The sequence below is a fragment of the Lissotriton vulgaris genome, chromosome 6, assembly GCF_964263255.1.
Source record: "Lissotriton vulgaris chromosome 6, aLisVul1.2, whole genome shotgun sequence".
Lineage (NCBI taxonomy): Eukaryota > Metazoa > Chordata > Amphibia > Caudata > Salamandridae > Lissotriton > Lissotriton vulgaris.
This window is the reverse complement of record NC_141694.1, coordinates 435,259,521-435,280,320: the sequence shown is the minus strand read 5'-3', so window position 1 is coordinate 435,280,320 and position 20,800 is coordinate 435,259,521. Positions and strand designations below refer to the sequence as shown.

The window sequence follows — 20,800 nt, the reverse complement described above, 5'->3', positions numbered from 1 at the left end:
CGGAATGCTTTTTTTACGCATAACGTTTCCCACGAATATTCCTTTACCACGCATAGATTAACAATAATTTTTCGTTGTTAATTTATGCATGGTAAGGGCATACTCTTGGGAAAGGTTATACCCCTCCCATTTACCCATACGTGTCTCCCAGCCATCCAAACCATCGTCTATTTACCCCTGTCCTTAACCCTCAATCTTTTTTTTATTTTTTATTCCCCTTACCTCTTCACGTCTTTCTTTCTTCGTCTTCATCTTCCTTGATGACGTTCTTCGTCGGATAGAGGAGGCAGAAGTTTCTTTCCGTTTCCTCTCTAATGACGCCGATTGTATCCATTTTGCTTCGTAATTTCTTTTTTTTAGGTGGGGACCCCCCTTTTTATTCTCACTTTTGTTTTTTTGATTGGGTTGGCCCCCGATGCCCCCTTTTGTTATTTTTTGCATTTACCACACATGCATTTACTACGCCTCTTGTAGTAAAGGTATGCGTGGTAAATGCTTCCGTGGTAACCACGCATGCGTTCTAATGCATGTGTGGTAAAGCCTTTTGTGGAAACGGCTGCGTTGTAGTGGCAGTTTACCCTTTGCATCTCGGTGTGCCATGGTCAATTGTCTGTCATCCAGATTGTAAGCTGAAAACAGATTTGTATCCTTAATGTATCGCCATGGAATGTGGCCAGAAGGCAATGATTGAAGCGTCCAGCTTAGAAGCATAATAGCACGTAGCGGAGATTGCCCATGTTGTAGAATAGACAAACCTTGTTCCATTATGTCGAAAGCTGAGGACACAATGTTACCCAGTGAATAAATACGAGACGAGTGTGGGGTCATGACTGTGTCTACCACAGCTAAAGCCTTTTCCAGGTTAATTCTATCTAGTTCACAATGTCTCTCTGGGACACTTTCCAAACCTCATTATAGATGGTATATAAGAAGCGTTTCCTACGAGGTTTCTTGGGACCTAACCAGAAATTCCTAAGAACCATGTTGTCTGACAGACAAGACAAGTGTTGTTTCACCTGTTAAAGTGTTGAGGTCTTTAGCCAATCTAGGCACAACTTCCCGACACAATAGGAAGTCACCACCCCTGGGTCGTCTGTGTACATAGCGTGGGTCGGCCTATGGATACTAAACCCTTAGGTGGTACCCTTGAATCTTGCATTACACATATTCGTGTCTACAGGCCAAACCAACCAACCCTTCCAATCAGGAGATGAACTGTATGTACTAGTACCATGTGTCCCCTCATTAGTTAGTGTGTTAATCGTGAAAACCCTAATAGGTGCGGGTGAGAGGATGATCTGTGTTTCAGGTCTTTGATTTTTGCAAACCCATAACAGGTAGTCTGTTGCGCTGTTCTGTACAGGAAAATCATCTGTAATGGTAGGAGGCAAGCCTCAGTTCCCTGAACATGTCAATTTCTTTCCCCCAGATAGATTTGGTGTCTATGGTGTCTCTTCATTAGTCGAAACAGTGTATTGACAGTTGGGAGATAAAAGGTGCTGAATATATCTGTTTAGTATTAGTCAGCATAATCTTCGCAGTTGTATTAGTCTGTGCAAGTTTGCTGTAAAATGATTCTGGGTCTGATGTATTGAACCCTGAAAAGTATGCGAATTTCTGTGCAAATGTGGCAGAACTACCTTTTGGTGGCGTTTGGCAATGTTACCATTGATGGTAAATGTTAGCATTGCGAGGTACACTTGCTCTATGCAAAAAATGATGACCATAATGCTGGTAACCAAACATGGTATTGTGGTCAGTTGTATACTCATACAATTACCTGTAACAAAATGCAGCAGATTGTTCTAAATCGGTGAGCATAGTATTTACAGTCTCAAGGTCACAATCATCAGATAGTGTACCGGGGGTAATTAAATCATCTAAAGAAATTTTTAACAAATGTGGAATTTTCAAATGCTCAGTTTGACCATATACATCATAATAAATGTTATCCCAGACTATACCATGAGGTATTAGAATTGCTGACCTGGGAATTCAGATATATCGTCAACCGGCAGACCTTTTTGATGGTAACCTGGGAAGGGCCTTCACGGCCATCAAGTCGCAAGTACGTTTCTGGAGCACACTACCGCTAACGGTCAATGGCAGGGTAGCACTATCCAAAATGGGGATTCTCCCCAGACTACTGTATTACTTCGCTAACTTGCCTTTATATGTCCCGTTGCCTTCTTTGCCACACTCTCTAAACTGCTCAGGGACCTCATCTGGGTGAGCAGCCGACACAGGATGACACTAGCGAAGCTGTAACTCTCCATGCACCAGGGGGGACTGGCTGCGCATTGCTTCAAGCACTACTATTTAGCTGCACAGCTGCAATGGATAGCCCCCTTGCTTGCGGATAAGGGCCGGGAAGATAGGGCATCTACACTGCCCACGCTCCCTAGAGCCGATACTTACACTCTTCCACCCAGCCACCAAATCTGGGACGCTGACACCGCTCCTTCTGGTGGTGGCGTACAAATGCTATCGCAGGAACCTATTCCTCACCAGAGCTTTGATCCCCTACGCACCGGCAATACTGCTGGAAGGCTCCCCTAGTGGGGCAAGGGCAATCACCTCTCTTGCACTCATGCGCTGGCGAGACGCTGACATACAAACCCTGGGAGATCTAGATCGTGATGGCACACTTATTCCGTATGGCTCCCTGGTGAAGATGAGGGATTACCACTGGGGCAATTCCTAATACACCGCTCACTGATTACGACCCTGACAGCTAAATGGGGAGAAATATCCACAGAACCCAGCCAACACCTCACCATACAATACCTCCAAGTTATGGGGCGAGGCAAATACCTGGTCTGTTGGTTCGCGGCATCACTACGTACGCATGCAGCGATTACCCAAGTACCCCTTCGACACAAATGGGAACTAGACCGGGGGAGACAACTAAAGGACAGGGAATGGGAACGGGTACTGAAGAGTCCAGTGCGCATACCCAGAAATATGAGGTTCCGACAAATACAATTGTTCATTGTGCATAGGGCATACCTTACACATGAGATGATCAATAGGTATTTCCACCGCACGGATGCAGTGTGCCCTAGATGTGCCGGGCCCGGGGCTGATCTAGTTGCCACAGATTACACACATATTGGCACACAATCAGTGAGTTACTACGCATATGCCACAAAAGTAACATCCCGGTTTCATGACCTGGGGTTAGTGGTCGCCAAGTGACTTCTCACCAAAAGGTGAAAGGCGCAAGACCCACCTCATACGCTAGCATGGAGGCACTCGCTCTCCGCATGGGCCAGGGCAGAGGGAACTGCCATCCGACAGGAAGAGGCACTAGGATTGAGGAAGGAGCCCATAGTTACTCAGTAGAAGGGACTGCTCCAAGCACTTCAGCAAACTGGGGAAGTATGCTTAGGGGGACAACCCGAGGGGAGGGATGTGGCCCTGAGTAGGTGCCGTGGGCCATGTCCGTGTGCGGCTGTAGTGTTCCATGTATATGAATGTTCGAATAGACACCATGAGTGAACACAGCTGATGCCAATGTAGGAGAGTAACAGCCAGACTCACATGATATGGCGCGTTGTTGGGGAAGCAGAGGGGTGGTCGGGATACTTGCATTAGCACCGGTCCGTGTTGTGGTTGTTGGTTTCAACTGTTTTAATTACACGATATCTGTTCAGAAGTCCACAATGATCCATCTGAAAGACTTTACACGCTGGACTAATGGAACCATGCTATCACTGAAATCTAACCTATAACATTTATGGAATGAGCTGAATACTGGATTCACATACACGCTGGTGCAACAGGCAACCTATGTCTACTTGTATTTCTCAAACGGTATGTAACATTAGTATGTTGATAACTATTGATAAGTGATCCAATGCATGGATAGTTCTAAGAGTATATCACCTTTCATGTAACCTAAAAGTCAATAAAAACAGATTTAAACAAAAACAAAAAAATTAAGTATTGGAAATGCTGTAATGTTCACCAGGGACAAGTCTCTTTGTTAACGGTGACAGTCACTGTGCCAATCCAAACAGGTATACTATCCCTATTGCAAACCTAATATGCAACCAAGGTGGCACTAAGTAAGTCCTTTTGAGCAAAAGATAGAATTGGCAAAATTTTGCTTTCTTTTAAGTGGGTGGCGTATGATCAGGTTCACCTGGATCTGAAGAAAAATCATCAAAGTTGATGAAGTATACAGACGCAGTTCGATCTATCTTTAGTAGCTCAGCAGGTTTTGCAGAACTGGCATATTTGCTGTTTTAAGGCACATTAATGTAGACATTGTTGGGCCGAATTACACTGTTTCTTCTTGAGGTTTTTTAATTTCAACTGGAAAGATTTGTGCTCCATTATTTGTTACTCCTTCACATTGTGTAGTGGAGTCTTGAAAGGTTATTAGTCTTTCCATTTGACCTTCCTGCATAGGCGGAAGAGGAATTCTGCGGCTACCCAGGAACCAACGTGGCCAACTGTTGAGAATCGGCCACATGATGCAGTTTGAGCAGATCAATGGAGATTAATCTTTTTTCCTTTTTTGCTGCCAAGAGGCAGAAGTACTGTTCTTGTTCCCACTGTGAGAAGTTGGCCTGATATATGATGCTCACTTGTTCTAGTGATCACCTTGAATCAGTCCAAACATCCCTTATGGTGATTGGTTGTAAAGGCAACCTTATAGACCAGCTATCCTAATGGTAGCATGGACAAAGCAGTCTTAGGCTAAACTCTTTTGGCATGTGAAGCCAGCTGTTTTACCACATATAACCCCTTGAATACCAAGTGAAAGGACACCACACAGGTTGTTATAAAAATAAACAATATATTTATTAACTAACACACACCTCTGAACTCTTTATGAGATCAGAGGGCTAAGCACATGACAATCTCTTAGGAAAAATACGTTTAAGTTGCACAAATTACAATGGTGCCCTAGGGGCACGACAAACCATGTTATGTTATGTTATGTTAAATAAATTTATTAAGCGCGACTAACACCATTAGGTTTCTTGGCGCTTTGCTGAGGGAACAAGGGAAGAGAAACGTGAGATAACAACTAATTATAGGACTCAGTGAAAAGGAAGGTTTTAAGAAAAGATCTGAACGTGGAGTAAGGAGAAGACAGCCTAAGAGGAAGGGGTAGGGAGTTCCAAAAGGAAGGGGCTAAGAATGAGAACCTGAGGCCGCCATGTTTCTTCCTCTTGAATCTGGGAACTGATAACAAGGCCATCTGAGATGACCGAAGAGTGCGAGGAGGAACATACGGGTGAAGAAGGGAGGAAATAAAAAGGGGGCTGTGACCTGCAAGAGATTTGGAGATAATGCAGCCAAGCTTGAATTTACAGCGGGCGGATACCGGGAGCCAATGGAGACTTTTTAAAAGGGGGCGAACATGTTGATCTCTGGGTTGGTGATAAATCAAGCGAGCGGCCTGATTTTGGATCAACTGAAGTCTCCTGAGTTGGTAAGCAGGAATGCCTACATACAGTGCGTTTGCGTAGTCAAGCCTAGACATGACTAACGCAAGCAAGGCCAAAGTAAGGGCCTCGGTAGTAAGTAGGCGAGAGATTTTACGTAATTTCCTGAGTTGGAAGTGGCTTGAGGATACTACTGCGCTTATCTGGGGCGTCATAGAGAGGTCGCTACTAATGACGACTCCTAGGCTTTTGGCTGAGTTGACAGGGCAGGGAGGACTGCCCAGGCTTGCAGGCCAGAAGGAAGGGTGCCAGGGGTTGGAGGGTCCCCCGACAAGAACCAGCTCGGTCTTGTCGGGGTTGAGCTTCTGGTGGTTTGAGCTCATCCAATTACTGATGAAGCAGAGCGTATTTTGGAAAGTGGTGATTGATTCGTCAGAGGAATCAATAGTAAAAACCAGTTGGATGTCATCCGCGTAATTGAACGCGGTGACATTAAACCTGCGGAGGGAACGTATTAACAGAGCCAGATACAAATTAAAAAGGAGGGGGGATAAGGAAGAGCCCTGTGGGACGCCGCAGTTCAGCTCGACCTGGGTAGCGGAGAACTGGGACAGCCTGACGGCTTGATGGCGTTGAGTTAAGAAAGACCGAACCCAGTCCAGGGCGGTACCCTGGATGCCAGCCTCTCTGACACGGTCGACCAAGATATCATGGTCGACCGTGTCAAAGGCGGCCGACAAGTCCAGGAGGACCAGGGCCTGACAGGTGTTAGCGTCGGCCCCCCTGCGCAATTCCTCCATCACAGAGAGGATGACTGCTTCTGTGGAGTGCGCAGGTCTAAACCCGGCCTGCTGGGGGTCCAAGACGCACGAGTCTTCCACAAAGGTGCTGAGGGTTTGAGTAACATGCGACTCCAGAACTTTACTGAGGAAGGGAAGAAGGGAAATATGGAGATAGTTGCTCATGATGGAAGGGTCTGCTGAGGGTTTTTTCAAAATGGCAACCACCTCGGCCTGTTTAAAGGAACCAGGAACCTCCCCAATAGTCAGAGAGTTGTTTAAAAGGGCTAGGGGGGGTTCAGGACAGGAAGTGAAAGCTTCCCGGAGGGCCGAGGGGGGGGGGGGGGGGGGCAATCGCCAGGGGAACCAGAAGAGATACAAAAGAGTGGGGGATACCAACCAATTATGGGCGCACTAACCTTAATATCAGGGTACAAATTTATACAAAATTTACAGTAATAAGATGGTGCCTCTAGAGAAATGATGCGTATCCTACACCACTGGCTCCTAAAAGAAGCGGCAATATATATAATATCCTCTGAGCACACACCCACAGTTCACTTGTATAATTCAAATGTATATTTGGCAAGTAACTCCAATCCTCAGGAGTCGAATTAGTAAGTATAATTTCCAAAGTCAATGTCAAAAAAGTCAAACTTCCAATATGAAAAGTCCTTGTAGTTTATTTCATAGAATATTCAATGTTGATTACACCAGCCAACACGTGTTTCGTCGTGTACTTTATAATACTTAGACTTCTTCAGGGCTCTGAATTTAACAGTTGTCTTTCACTACAATACGGTCCACCCAGCATAAATCAATAATCAGTCTCAGTGTTCTCATTTAATCCAATCCAGCACTAGCATACAGCGTTCTATTCTCCACTCGTCTATCTGCTTCCACCAGTTTCTATTATCTGGTGTGTTCAACAAAAATATATCTTAGGCTTCACTTATCCACTACGCTCCGTTAGTGGTCTGTCTATACACATAATACCCCCAACGTATAATTCTCTATCCACGGTCTAACAATAATATATTCAGCACAGGGTCGTTTTCTTCTCAAGATTCTATTTGCGGCTATCAAAATTACCGTTCCTTCTAGTTTCACGACCACCTGTGTTTCGCGCAATCGTAGCGTGTCCAGTATCCTTCGGCGTTATCAAGCACTGGCGTCTGTGCTTGATAACGCCGAAGGATACTGGACACGCTACGATTGCGCGAAACACAGGTGGTCGTGAAACTAGAAGGAACGGTAATTTTGAGAAGAAAACGACCCTGTGCTGAATATATTGTTGTTAGACCGTGGAGAGAATTATACGTTGGGGGTATTATGTGTATAGACAGACCACTAACGGAGCGTAGTGGATAAGTGAAGCCTAAGATATATTTTTGTTGAACACACCAGATAATAGAAACTGGTGGAAGCAGATAGACGAGTGGAGAATAGAACACTGTATGCTAGTGCTGGATTGGATTAAATGGGAACACTGAGACTGATTATTGATTTATGCTGGGAGGACCGTATTGTAGTGAAAGACAACTGTTAAATTCAGAGCCCTGAAGAAGTCGAAGTATTATAAAGTACACGACGAAACACGTGTTGGCTGGTGTAATCAACATTGAATATTCTATGAAATAAACTACAAGGACTTTTCATATTGGAAGTTTGACTTTTTTGACATTGACTTTGGAAATTATACTTACTAATTCGACTCCTGAGGATTGGAGTTACTTGCCAAATATACATTTGAATTATACAAGTGAACTGTGGGTGTTTGCTCAGAGGATATTATATATGGAACCAGAAGAGACTTTATGCAGAAGTGAAAGAAAGTTGACCTTTGAGATAAGGGGGATCTGGGTTAAAGTGTGGGTGTTAGAATGACAAGAAACACTGGACGGAGGGGGGACAGGTGAAGCTGGGGCAGAGATGCTGGTTTTAATCTTGACAATCTTGTCCACAAAAAATTGGTTCAGGGAGTCACATAGGGACTGGGAGGGGAGGGGCGCAATAGTGACTCTCGACGGATTGGACAGTTCCTCGACAATTGAGAATATGTCCTTGGACTTGTTTGAGGAGTCCAGAATTTTATTGGAGAAATAGCGAGATTTAGCCAAAGTTATTGCTGACTTATACTCCGTCAGCCGAGAGGAGAAAATCTCTTTTGTCTCGGGGGAGTACCCCTGGCGCCAGCGCCGTTCTGCCTGACGAAGACTAAGTTTTAAGGCTCCGAGGTCCTCGGTGAACCATCTTTGGGCGTCATGACTGCGCCTCGTCTTAACTGGTTTTAGAGGTGCCACCGAATCAGCAGCAGAAGTAAGCCAGTGGGTGAGGCCCTGTGACTGAGAATCAATGGAGATGGTAGGTCCAGTGTTGGATGGAGCAGATGAACTAAGGAGGGAAGTGAATTTGTTTAAGTCAGCCTTGTTCCAATTACGTGCCAGGAAGTTGGTTTCTCGGACCGTAGTGACAGGGAAGGCATAGCTAAAGTGAAAGTGATTAAAAAATGGTCTGACCAAAGACAGGGGAGGATAAGTGGTGCAGAAATGTCTAGGCAAGAGGTCCAAACCTGGTCCAAAATATGGCCCTTAACATGCGTGGGTGAATGTATATGTTGGGTACAATTTAAGCCTAGCATGAGGTCTGAAAAGGCCAATGAGTCAGGGGTTTCATGAGGGTCCGACGGCCAGTAATTGAAATCTCCCAGGACCAAAACGTTAGCGTTATTAATGGTGAGCTGGGAGATGAGGTCGCCGAACTGGACTGAGAAACTGGGCATACATTGGGGGGGGGGGGGGGGGGGGGGGGCAGTAAACCAAGACGCATATGAGTGATGACCCTGGCTGCTCCAATCTGAGTACGAGACAGTCGGTCAAAGGGATGCTGGGAACCATATACTAAGTAAGTGGAATGTGAAAGTCGATAGAAGGAATGGAGCTGTCCAGAGGCTGTAGGATCGCTGGGCCCACGCTACACTAACTTTAGGTAAGTAATAGGAGGCCCACGGAACGCGTGTGCAGAGTGTGAACTCACACGCGAGATGCGTAACAACGTCTATGGACAGTACAGTTCAAGTAAAAGGTAAGTACAGACAATCCTGACTAGTTAGGACTAAAATGACAATGGAACTGGACACTAGGAGAGTCAAGCTACCCTTGAGCACCGAAATGCTCTTGTTACCTCACCCACAGGCTGCGGGTGCATAGGTGCAAAGTCGTGTTGGGTTCCGGCGTTGAAGTCTATGGAGCCTGGAAGAAAAGATGCTGCAGGCGACCAGGAGGAAGATGTCCGGTGTGATCCAAGGGTGGATCAGAGATGTTGAAGACCTGAAAGCAGAGGGGACAATGTTCAAAGTCACTAGCCAGTGACTGGAGTGGAAGCAGGAGTGGAACCAGATGTCGTCGCGATCAGGTGAAGTGTGGACGCTTGTCTCTGCAGCCACGTGGACAAGGAGGTGTCTTCGACGACCAGGATGGAGGCACGAGCTGTCCCACGCAGGCTCTCGCTGTCGGCGGTGTCGGATCCGGATTTGGAGTCAACAGGCCGTGGCAAAGGCAACCCACGCGGTGAGTGGAAACGGCGTCTGGTGCGGACCAGGAGGGTCCAGGGTGCTCCTCTTTTGGAAGGGAGCAAGGGCCAGTCTGGAGCAACCAGACCAGCAGTGAAGATTTCAAGGTTCGTCGTCTAGGAGGCCACAAGCCAGCCGGCAAGTGACCAGACAACGCGTTGAGCAGCAGGCAAGCAGAAGGGCCCCACGCAGATCTCGTGGAGGCTGGAGGGCTGATCTTTGGTGCAGGAGCTGCTCGGGGCTGGGGCTTCTCAATCCCCAAAGCACTTCGTCGAGGTTACCTCAGAAGTCGTGCTGGAAGCGAAGTGCAGTTTCTTTCAAGATGGCGGGTCTCACGTGTCTCGTCGCACCCACGGATCTCAGCTGTGCTGCAGATGTAGGTAGAGGTCGGAGAGGTCTGGGAATCTGGGTCTCGTCAGGCTCTGAAGTCTGGATCCTTGAGGGAAGACGACAAAGTGAAGCCGCTGGACGCTTGATGGTGCCTGCAGTTGCAGGGTGGATACTCCTTGCCCACATGAAGATTCTTCAGTCTTCTGTGGAGCAGAACGTCGAAGTCCAGAGTTTCTTCTTGTTCAGGATAATCTAATTTGGAATGGGACCAGCTCCTACCTTTATCCGGCTAAAGGGGGCTGTACTACGACTAGGTCCCTCCTCTGGGTGGGACCAGGAAGGGGGGTGGTTACACCCCCTATCCTTTGTCCGGTCTTGCGCCAGAGCTGGGACTGGAGAGCCCCAGGAACTGGTTTAGACCGGTGTATGCACAGGGACACCTAGTGTGCCCCAGGCATGTCTCATTCCTTTCAGCCCTGTCCTACCCAATACACAAAACCCTGTCTGGGGTGGTGCTAGCACCTCCCAAGGCAGGAAACCATTTGTCCAAGCCTCCCTCGCTGGAAGGACTCCCAGCAGCAGGAGGTCAGACTTCTCTATGGTGGCAGCATCCATTTTGTGATGCTGAGGCTCGTGTTAACTTTAACCGGGGTTCACAGTTACATACATGCCGTGTCCCTCTAGAAGGGTGGAATGCTACCCCCGTCGCCAGAATTGGCGAGGGGGTAGCATTTCAATTCGTATGACACCTTACTCGACATGTTTTGATAATGCTGTACCAAAGTTAGCAAGAACCGCGAGGATTATTATGCACTTAAGAGTATATGGTATAGCGTTATCAAGGAAACAGCTAAAGGACTTGGTTCCGAAAGCTGCAGACAGGCTCAGCTCATGCTAGAGCACCATCTCACATAATTCCAAGCACTCTGCCTTCAGGATTGATAAGGCCTGCCATAGGAGTGACGGATAGGAGGATATGTGTCCATTTTAGGGTTAGATATAGGGATACTATATCTAAAGCAAAGGGTGATTACACCACCTTGCCCCAGCTGATTGATCAGCCAGTTGTGTCAGATTTGGAAGGCCAGCCAGGGGTGGCATAATACATGCTGCAGCCCCTGAGTGCACCTATGCCCTGGGTACCTGAGGTACACTGTACAGGGACTGATAAGGTGACTCAGTATCCAATTGGATATGCACCTAAGGTACATGGATGTCAATTTAGAGAGAGACAGCTAGGCTGTGGGTCTGATTAGCAGGCCCACAGCCAGGGAAAGTCATAAACCAGTTGAAGCAAAAAGCAAAACTCGGGGGTGACCATAGGATTGCTGACACCACTCTCCTACATAACCCCCCCCCCCCCCCAAAAAAAAAACTTAGGGACATTAAACTAACCGTGACCAGGTGAGTCTTCCTGTTCTAAGTGGAAATACCTGGAGAGCTCCACTGTAAAGTCCATCCCCTGTAGGGAAATGGACCACCTAAGAACTTTGGGGTTTTCTCCCTTCATTTGATTTAGCCATAAGAGGGGCTTATGGTCGGTCTGAATCTTGAAGTGAGTTCCAAACAAGTATGGCCTCAACTTCTTCAGGGCCCAAACCACAGCAAAGGCCTCCCTCTCAATAGCTGACCAACATTTCTCTCTAGGGGTCAGCCTTCTACTTATAAAAGCAATGGGCTGGTCATGACCATCAATATTCAGTTGAGATAGAACAGCTCCCACACCCAACTCAGAAGCATCTGTTTGGACAATGAAAGGTTTGGAGTAGTCTGGACTCTTGAGAATAGGTGCAGTGCACATGGCCTGCTTTAGGTCATTAAATGCCTTTTGACAGCTAACTGTCCACTGAACTTTCTTTGGCATTTTCTTACTTGTCAGGTCATTAAGTGGAGTCCAATGGTTCCTTAATTTCAGACAAATTTCCTATAGTAACCAGACAGGCCCAAGAAAGCTCTGACCTGTGTCTGGGTGGTTGGAGGAGCCCAGTCCTTTATGGCCTGTATCTTGCTCTCTAAAGGTTGAACCTGGCCTCCACCTACAAGGTGGCCCAGATATACAACTTGACTCTGCCCTATCTGGCACTTAGTAGTCTTGATAGTGAGGCCTGCCTTTTGCACGGCCTCCAAAACTTTCCTCAGGTGGATCAGGTGATCCTCCCAGGTGGAGCTAAAGACAGCAATATCATCTAGATATGCTGCACAAAAGTCATCCAGCCCAGTGAGAAGTTGGTTCACCAACCTTTGAAAAGTTCAGGTGCATTTTTCAAACCAAAGGGCATCACCACAAACTGGTAATGACCTCCTGGGGTAGAAAATGCTGTTTTGGCCTTGGCATCCTCAGCTAACCTGATTTGCCAATAACCAGCGGTCAGGTCAAATGTACTCAAGAATTTGGCAGAAGCCAATCTATCTATGAGTTCATTTGCTCCTGGTATTGGATGGGCATCTGTCTTAGTGACAGCATTGAGACCCCTGTAGTCTACACAAAACCTCATCTCTCTCTTACCATCCTGGGTGTGAGGTTTTGGCACTAGAACTACAGGACTAGCCCAAGGGCTCTCTGAGGGTTCAATGACTCCCAATTCCAACATCTTTTGTATTTCTTGTTTTATGCAGTCCCTGACGTGGTCAGGTTGCCTGTAGATTTTACTCCTTATTGGCAGACAGTCACCAGTGTCCACCTCATGGGTGCACCAGTTTGTCTGACTGGGTGTCAGAGAGAACATTTGTCTAAAGGATTGAAGAACCTGTTTACAATCCTCTTGTTGATGCTCAGAGAGGCTGTCAGAAAAGACTACACCATCTACTGACCCATCATCAGGGTTCTGAGTGAGCAGGTCTGGGAGAGGGTCACTCTCTTCCTCCTGTCCCTCATCTGTGGCCATGAGCAAGCCCATGTCCTCCCTGTTGACAAATGCCTTGAGCCTGTTCACATGAAGTACTCTGTGAGGGCTCCTGGGAGTTTCAAGGTCCACTAGATAGGTGACCTCTCCCTTTTGTTCAATAATGGTATGGGGTCCAGACCATTTGTCTTGGAGAGCTGCTGGGGCCACTGACTCCAACCCCCACACCTTCTGTCCTGGGTGATACACAGTCAGGACAGCCTTTTGGTCATGCCAAGCTTTTTGAAGTTCTTGGCTGGCCTCCAGGTTTTTAGATGCCTTCTCCATGTACTCTGCCATCCTAGAGCGGAGACCAAGTACATAGTCCACTATGTCATGTTTAGGCTTTTTGAGAGGTAACTCCCATCCTTCCTTCACAAGACATAGGGTCCTCTTACAGGGTGCCCAAACAGAAGCTCAAAAGGGCTGTAGCCAACCCCCTTCTTTGGGACCTCTCTGTAAGCAAACAGAAGGCAGGGTAAAAGGTTGTCCCATCTTCGCCTAAGCTTTTCTGGTAACCCTTTTATCATCCCTTTTAGGGTCTTGTTGAATCTCTCCACAAGCCCATTGCACTGTGGAGGATAGGGTGTGGTAAATTTATAATTTACTCCACACTCTTTCCACATAGCAGTCAAGTATCCTGACATGAAGTTTGCACCTCTGTCAGAGACAACCTCCTTAGGAAACCCCACTCTGGAGAAAACTCTAAGTAGGGCCCTGGCCACAACAGGAGCTGTAGTCGTCCTAAGGGGAATAGGTTCTGGATACCTGGTGGCATGATCCACTACCACCAGTATAAATCTGTGCCCAGATGCTGTTGGGGGGTCCATTGGTCCACCAATGTCAATTCCCACTCTTTCAAAGGGCACCCCCATCACAGGTAGTGGTATACGGGGGGCCTTTGTTGTGCCACCTGATTTGCCACTGGCCTGACAGGTGACACATGAGCGACAAAACTCTTTAGTGTCTTCAGACATATGGGGCCAGTGAAAGTGTGGGACAAGCCTGTCCCAAATCTTGTTCTGGCCTAAGTGACCTGCAAGGGGAATCTCATGGGCCAAGGTAAGAAGGAAACCTCTCAGAGACAAGGGGATGACCAGCCTCCTGGTAGCACCAGGCTTGGGGTCTCTTGCCTCAGAGTAAAGGAGTCCATCATCCCAGTACACCCTGTGGGTACCTGTGGCATTCCCTGCAGCCTCAGCAGCAGCCTGCTGTCTGACGGGTTCAAGAGAGGAACAGTCTAACTGTGCCTGCCTCAAGTCTGCCCTGGAAGGTCCCCCTGTCCCAAGAAACTCAACCTGGTCAGGTTCAAGTTCCTCTTCTAGGACAGTTCCTTCTGGGGTCTGTAGGTCAGCCTCCTGTGAGGGATGATCCTCCACCTGAGGCAGGGGGGAAGGCACCGCCTTAACCCTACTGCTCTTACTCTTGGTTAGTGTCTGGTCCATTGTTCCAGGATCCAGCACTAGTTCAGCTGGGCATTTCTTGGCCTGTGACCTGGTCACAGCAAGGACGTGTGCTGACAACCCTAACATTTCCACATGAGTCCTATACTCCACATCTGACCATAACGAGGATTCCAAATCATTGCCCAAAAGACAGTCCACTGGGAGGTCTGAACTAACTATAACCCTTTTGAGGCCAGTTACCCCTCCCCAGGAGAAATTAACAAGTGCCATACTATGGTTGGTAGTGACATTGCTAGCATTGGTCACTAGGTAGTCTGAACCTAGTATTACCTGTCCAGGGTCCACAAATGCTGGTGGCACCATAGTGACACTGGCACAGGTGTCCCTGTAGGCCTGAGCCATTTTTCCATTGATCAAATGCGTTTGCCTGTACTTGCCCAGAGTACTGTGACATATTGTAGGGGTCATATCTATGTCCCCAGTACAAACAAGAACAGCCTGAGTAGGTATCCTGACTAAGTCAGAACCCACCTCAGTTCCCAGGGTTAACCCTACTATAGCCTTGTGGGGAACACTACCACTACTAACTGTACTAGGGGGTGCAGGTGCCTTAGGGGCAGTAGTGGTAGGAGCTGGGCCTTTCTTGGTGCACTCACTAAACCAGTGAGTTTTACTTTTACAGTATTGGCACCATGGTTTCCTCTGACCATTATTCTTCTTCTTTTGGGAATTCTGGGACCCACCCTCCTTAGATTGTTGGGGCCCTGTTGAAGACTTCTGGTCATTTTGCTTATTCTCATTACCCTTCTGGTCTGCTTTCTTCTGGACACCACCTTGGTTCTGGTTCTGCTGCTTGACCCTTGTCCTGACCCATCTGTCTGCCTTCTTTCCCAATTCTTGGGGAGAGGTCAGATCTGAGTCAATAAGGTGCTGATGCAACAACTGATTCTGACAATTATTCAAGGTTTGCTCTCTCATAATTAGATTATACAATCCTGTGTAATCAGTAACTTTACTTCCCAGTAACCAGCCTTCAAAAGCCTTAGTGGCACAATCAACAAAGTCAGCCCAATCCTGAGACTGAATTTTCTGGGTGTCTCTGAACAGCAACCTGTACTGCTCAATTGTTAAGCCAAACCCATCAATCAGGGTATTCTTCAGGACTTGGTAATTGTTAGCATCCTCAGCTCTAGTAGTGAGGAGCTTATCTCTACCTTTACCTTCAAAGGAGAGCCACAATATAGCTGCCCACTGACTCTGGGGGATGCACTGTACAGTGCAGGCCCTCTCCAGAGCAGTCATCCATTTGTGGATGTCATCCCCTTTCTTAAAGGGGGGCACTATTTTACTCAGGTGTCTAGTATCAAAACTCCTGTCTTTATCTCTAGGGATAATGCTGCCACCAGTGGGTTCTGACCCACTCAATTTCTGCTCTCTGGCAAAGGCAAGTCTTTATTTGGCAAGGGCAAGTTCTTCCCTCCCAATCCTCAGATTGACTTCCCTCATCTTAGCTTCATGCTCTCTTCTCTGAGGGAATGTCATCCCTCTCTGAGAAGATGCCTGAGAGACATGGATGTGAATAGATCTCTTAGAGCCTCTGGAGCGAGACCTAACTCGTCTATTCCCAAGGTTAAGCCTGCTTGAGGATAGAGCTGGGGCTCCCCCAGTTCCATTCTCATGCCTGCTTAAGTTGGCCCTGGTAAGTCTGCTGACTCCCTGACCATTGTCTACCTCTCCATCAGATGAGTCTCCATCTTCCTCTACTTCTTCAGTTTCAGGGAGATTAGAGTCCTCCTCTAGTAGGGGTACGTTTCCCTCTGTAGGGTCAGATGGGCCTGGATTAGAAGCCCTTCTGGCATCAAATGTCTCTAAGAGACCTATCAGAAAAGGAAGGGTAGGGTTTGAACCCTGTTTTAGCTTCCTGGAGGTACACAGTTGTCTCATCACCAGGAAGCTAAGGGCTGCATATCTTGACATGACCTGTGGAGGGTCAATATCACCAAGGGGAGCCACTGTGTTCTCTCCTGTGATAGACATGCTTTTCTAGTGAGGTGTAAGTGGTGCACTTACCTACACTATGGGTTCTCCTACTGATCCCTTGCTAAGAGTTGTAGTCAGGGTGTGCTACTCCCTTTATACTACAACAGCAGGTTCATTAGAACTCAGAGTATTTCTAAGCTTGTTATATGTATCTATGGTACCTTATGTGATCTTTCAAATTATATCTTAAGATTATATTTGGTAAAAACAACAGCAAGCTCAAATCCCACCGCTGCCACCAATGTGAGAAGTTGGCCTGATATATGATGCTCACTAGTTCTAGTGATAACCTTGTATCAGTCCAAACAACCCTTATGGTGATTGGTTGTAAAGGCAACCTTATAGACCAGCTATCCTAATGGTAGCATGGACAAAGCAGGCTTAGGCTAAACTCTTTTGGCATGTGAAGCCAGCTGTTTTACCAAATATAACAACCTCTCTGATTGAAACAAACAGGACAGCACAAACAAAAAATGTGTGAAAAAGCGAGATGGCACCTCACGGGCGCACCACCAATGGGACCCCTGGTTGGTACTCACCAGGATGGCCCTGTTCTCATCATCGGTGCCATCAAGCTAAAACCAAAAACGTGTCTCGAACCTCCAAAATAAAAAGACAGTGAATGGTGCAGTGGACACAACTTATATGTGACAAAACTGACAACATTTAACATATAAAACACTGTGCAACTGGGACCATAAACTTTACTTTCATTCCCTTCTCTGTCGCAAAACAGTGAACACACATATACTAAAAAAGAAGAGAGTGAATACTACCTATCGATTCACTCTCTACTTACAGCTGTACCAACCAGGGGTCCCATTGGTGGTGCGCCCGTGAGGTGCCATCTCGCTTTTTCACACATTTTTTGTTTGTGCTGTCCTGTTTGTTTCAATCAGAGAGGTTGTTGTTTTAAAGAGGCAATACATTGAATCATCTCAGGATTTCCTTCAGACTAAAGGAACCCTTTGGATTAGGCACTTTGGCCAGAGATGTTTTACAATGTTGCGATGGAATATTGCCATGAGAACTAGGACTGTTGTTGTTGATTAGCTTTCAGAGTGGAGGGCGTCCTAGCTCGGTTTGTCTTTCCCTCTAGACTCCCATTTTTGTAGTTACCAAATATAACCCCTTGAATACCAAGTGAAAGGACACCACACAGGTTGTTATGAAAATAAACAATATATATATTAACTAACATACACCTCTGAACTCTTTATGAGATCAGAGGGCTAAGCATATGACAATCTCTTAGGAAAAATACGTTTAAGTTGCACAAATTACAATGGTGCCCTAGGGGCACGACAAACCATATACTAAGTAAGTGGAATGTGAAAGTCGATAGAAGGAGTGGAGCTGTCCAGAGGCTGTAGGATCGCTGGGACCATGCTACATTAACTTTAGGTAAGTAATAGGAGGCCAACGGAACGCGTGTGCAGAGTGTGAACTCACACCCGAGATACGTAACAACGTCTATGGACAGTACAGTTCAAGTAAAAGGTAAGTACGGACAATCCTGACTAGTTAGGACTAAAACGACAATGGAACTGGACACTAGGAGAGTCAAGCTACCCTTGAGCACCGAAATGCTCTTGTTACCTCACCCACAGGCTGCGGGTGCATAGGTGCGAAGTCGTGTCGGGTTCCGGCGTTGAAGTCTATGGAGCCTGGAAGAAAAGATGCTGCAGGCGACCAGGAGGAAAATGTCTGGTGTGATCCAAGGGTGGATCAGAGATGTTGAAGACCTGAAAGCAGAGGGGACAATGTTCAAAGTCACAAGCTAGTGACTGGAGTGGAACCAGGAGTGGAACCAGATGTCGTCGTCGCGATCAGGTGAAGTGTGGACGCTTGTCTCTGCAGCCACGTGGACCAGGATGGAGGCACGAGCTGTCCCACGCAGGCTCTCGCTGTCGGATCCAGATTTGGAGTCAACAGGCCTTGGCAAAGGCAACCCACGCGGTGAGTGGAAACGGCGTCTGGTGCGGACCAGGAGGGTCCGGGGTGCTCCTCTTTTGGAAGGGAGCAAGGGCCAGTCTGGAGCAACCAGACCAGCAGTGAAGGTTCGTCGTCCAGGAGGCCACAAGCCAGCCGGCAAGTGACCAGACAACGCGTCGAGCAGCAGGCAAGCAGAAGGGCCTCATGCAGATCTCGTGGAGGCTGGAGGGCTGATCTTCGGGGCAGGAGCTGCTCGGGGCTGGGGCTTCTCAATCCCCAAAGCACTTCGTCGAGGTTACCTCAGAAGTCGTGCTGGAAGTGAAGTGTAGTTTTTTTTCAAGATGGCCGGTCCCACATGTCTCGTCGCACCCATGGATCTCAGCTGTGCTACAGATGTAGGTAGAGGTCGGAGAGGTCTGGGAATCCGGGTCTCGTCGGGCTCTGAAGTCTGGATCCTCGAGGGAAGACGACAAAGTGAAGCCGCTGGACGCTTCATGGTGCCTGCAGTTGCAGGGTGTATACCCCTTGCCAACAAGGGAGATTCTTCAGTCTTCTGTGGAGCAGAACGTCGAAGTCCAGAGTTTCTTGTAAAGTTGTTCAGGATAATCTAATTTGGAATGGGACCAGCTCCTACCTTTATCCGGCTAAAGGGGGCTGTACTACGACTAGGTCCCTCCTCTGGGTGGGACCAGGAAGGGGGGTGGTTATACCCCCTATCCTTTGTCCGGTCTTGCGCCAGAGCTGGGGCTGGAGAGCCCCAGGAATTTGTTTAGACCGGTGTATGCACAGGGACACCTTGTGTGCCCCAGGCATGTCTCATTCCTTTCAGCCCTGTCCTACCCAATACACAAAATCCTGTCTGGGGTGGTGCTAGCACCTCCCAAGGCAAGAAACCCTTTGTCCAAGCCTCCCTCGCTGGAAGGACTCCCAGCAGCAGGAGGTCAGACTTGTGTCTGTGGTGGCAGCATCCATTTTGTGATGCTGAGGCTCGAGTTAACTTTAAACGGGGTTCACGGGGGCGTGGCCAAGATGGCGGAGTGAGCAGACGCTTCTTCCCGCAGCTCCTCCGGCCCGACTAGGCCCGAGTCCTTTTTCGGCAGCTTCTCTCCCCCCGCTGGAGCACAGCGGCCGAGGGACGGGTGGCGGAAACCATGGTGCACGCATGGCAGACAAAATTAAGTCCTGGGTGCTGATGTAAGGGACCATTTGGGCGATGGCGAATTGACCGCGAAGTGCCACTGAATCACGGCGGCGCGAGCAACTGGAGGCGGGGTCCCGAGGACAGAGCCCTACAGCTAGCCCCGGCACGGAGGCCGCGGCTGGGAAGCGTGGCGTCTCTTTGCCACTTTGCAGTGGTTCTGTGACTTTGAACCCGATGAGACGGACGAGCAACCCGTGAGGGACGCTGCGGAGAGGAATTGTCGCTGCCTGGGAATAGCGACAATCGAGACCGCGGCTGCGGCCTAGAATGCCACGCGCCTCCCGGTCCCGACGAAGCTCGAGAAGAAGCGTGGATTGAGGGAGCAACGCAGTTGGCCCTGCTAAGGACCGGGAGACCCCGAAGGGGATTCATTGCTGGAGCCCTGGGACTGAGTGGTGACTTGAGCAGTGGCCATTGGAGAAGGAGGGTCTTCCAGGAGAAGCCTGGCCGCCATTTTGTCCCCGAGGGGACGACGGAGACAAGGCCCTGAGGTCGCGGCCTAAGTTACTACACACCCCCCGGCCCTGAACGACGAGTGTGAAGTAAGGGTGCAGCACGGTTGGCACTGCTGCAGACCAGGAGGTCTCAGAGCGGACTCATTGCTGAGGCCCTGGGACTGTGTAGTAGTCTGGACATTGGGTATTGGAGAAGGAGGGTCTATCCGGTGACGCCCGGCCGCCATTTTGTCCTCGAGAGAACAGAACGGACGAAGGCCCTGAGGTATCGGAGCCTCACCCTAGCCGCATCTGCTCCATACGTGGAGCCCCAGCGACGCTGGGACCTGCTATTGGAAGTCTTGAACTCCTTCTCCCATCGGGCGGTGTGCCGCGATCCACGGTGAGCAGATGGCGAGCGGCCGGGGCGTGAAGAAGGGGGATCGTACGCTCCCGGACATGCTCAGCAGGGCCCATCAACAACGGGATAAGGCACAGCCATCACCGAGCTCCTCCAGAGGCTCAGGTGACCCGGCTGGGGGGGGAGACCCCAGTCACGAGATCTTTCATGGAGGCCCTTTTTAGCTCACTCAAAGAGGACTTCCAGACGTTGAAACAGGAGGTGGCTAGCAAGGTGCGCGAGGTTCGCAGAGAAGTGGAGGGCCTGGGTGAGCGCATAGACACGGTGGAGACGGCGGCCCACCGGAGGGACGAGGAGATTGTCCACCTACAGCAGGAGGTACTCCGCCTCAAGGAACAGCACGTGGACCTCCAAGCGCATAATGAGGACCTGGAGAACAGGTCGAGACGGAATAACATA

At 48.5% G+C, this 20,800-nt stretch overlaps 1 protein-coding gene across 1 annotated transcript in view; it reads right to left on the bottom strand.

Moving 5' to 3' along the window:
• The window catches only part of ZNF451 (zinc finger protein 451), an 837,322-nt gene that overhangs the window by 276,770 nt on the left and 539,752 nt on the right, over positions 1–20,800 (bottom strand). The gene's annotated exons all lie outside the window — the stretch shown is intronic.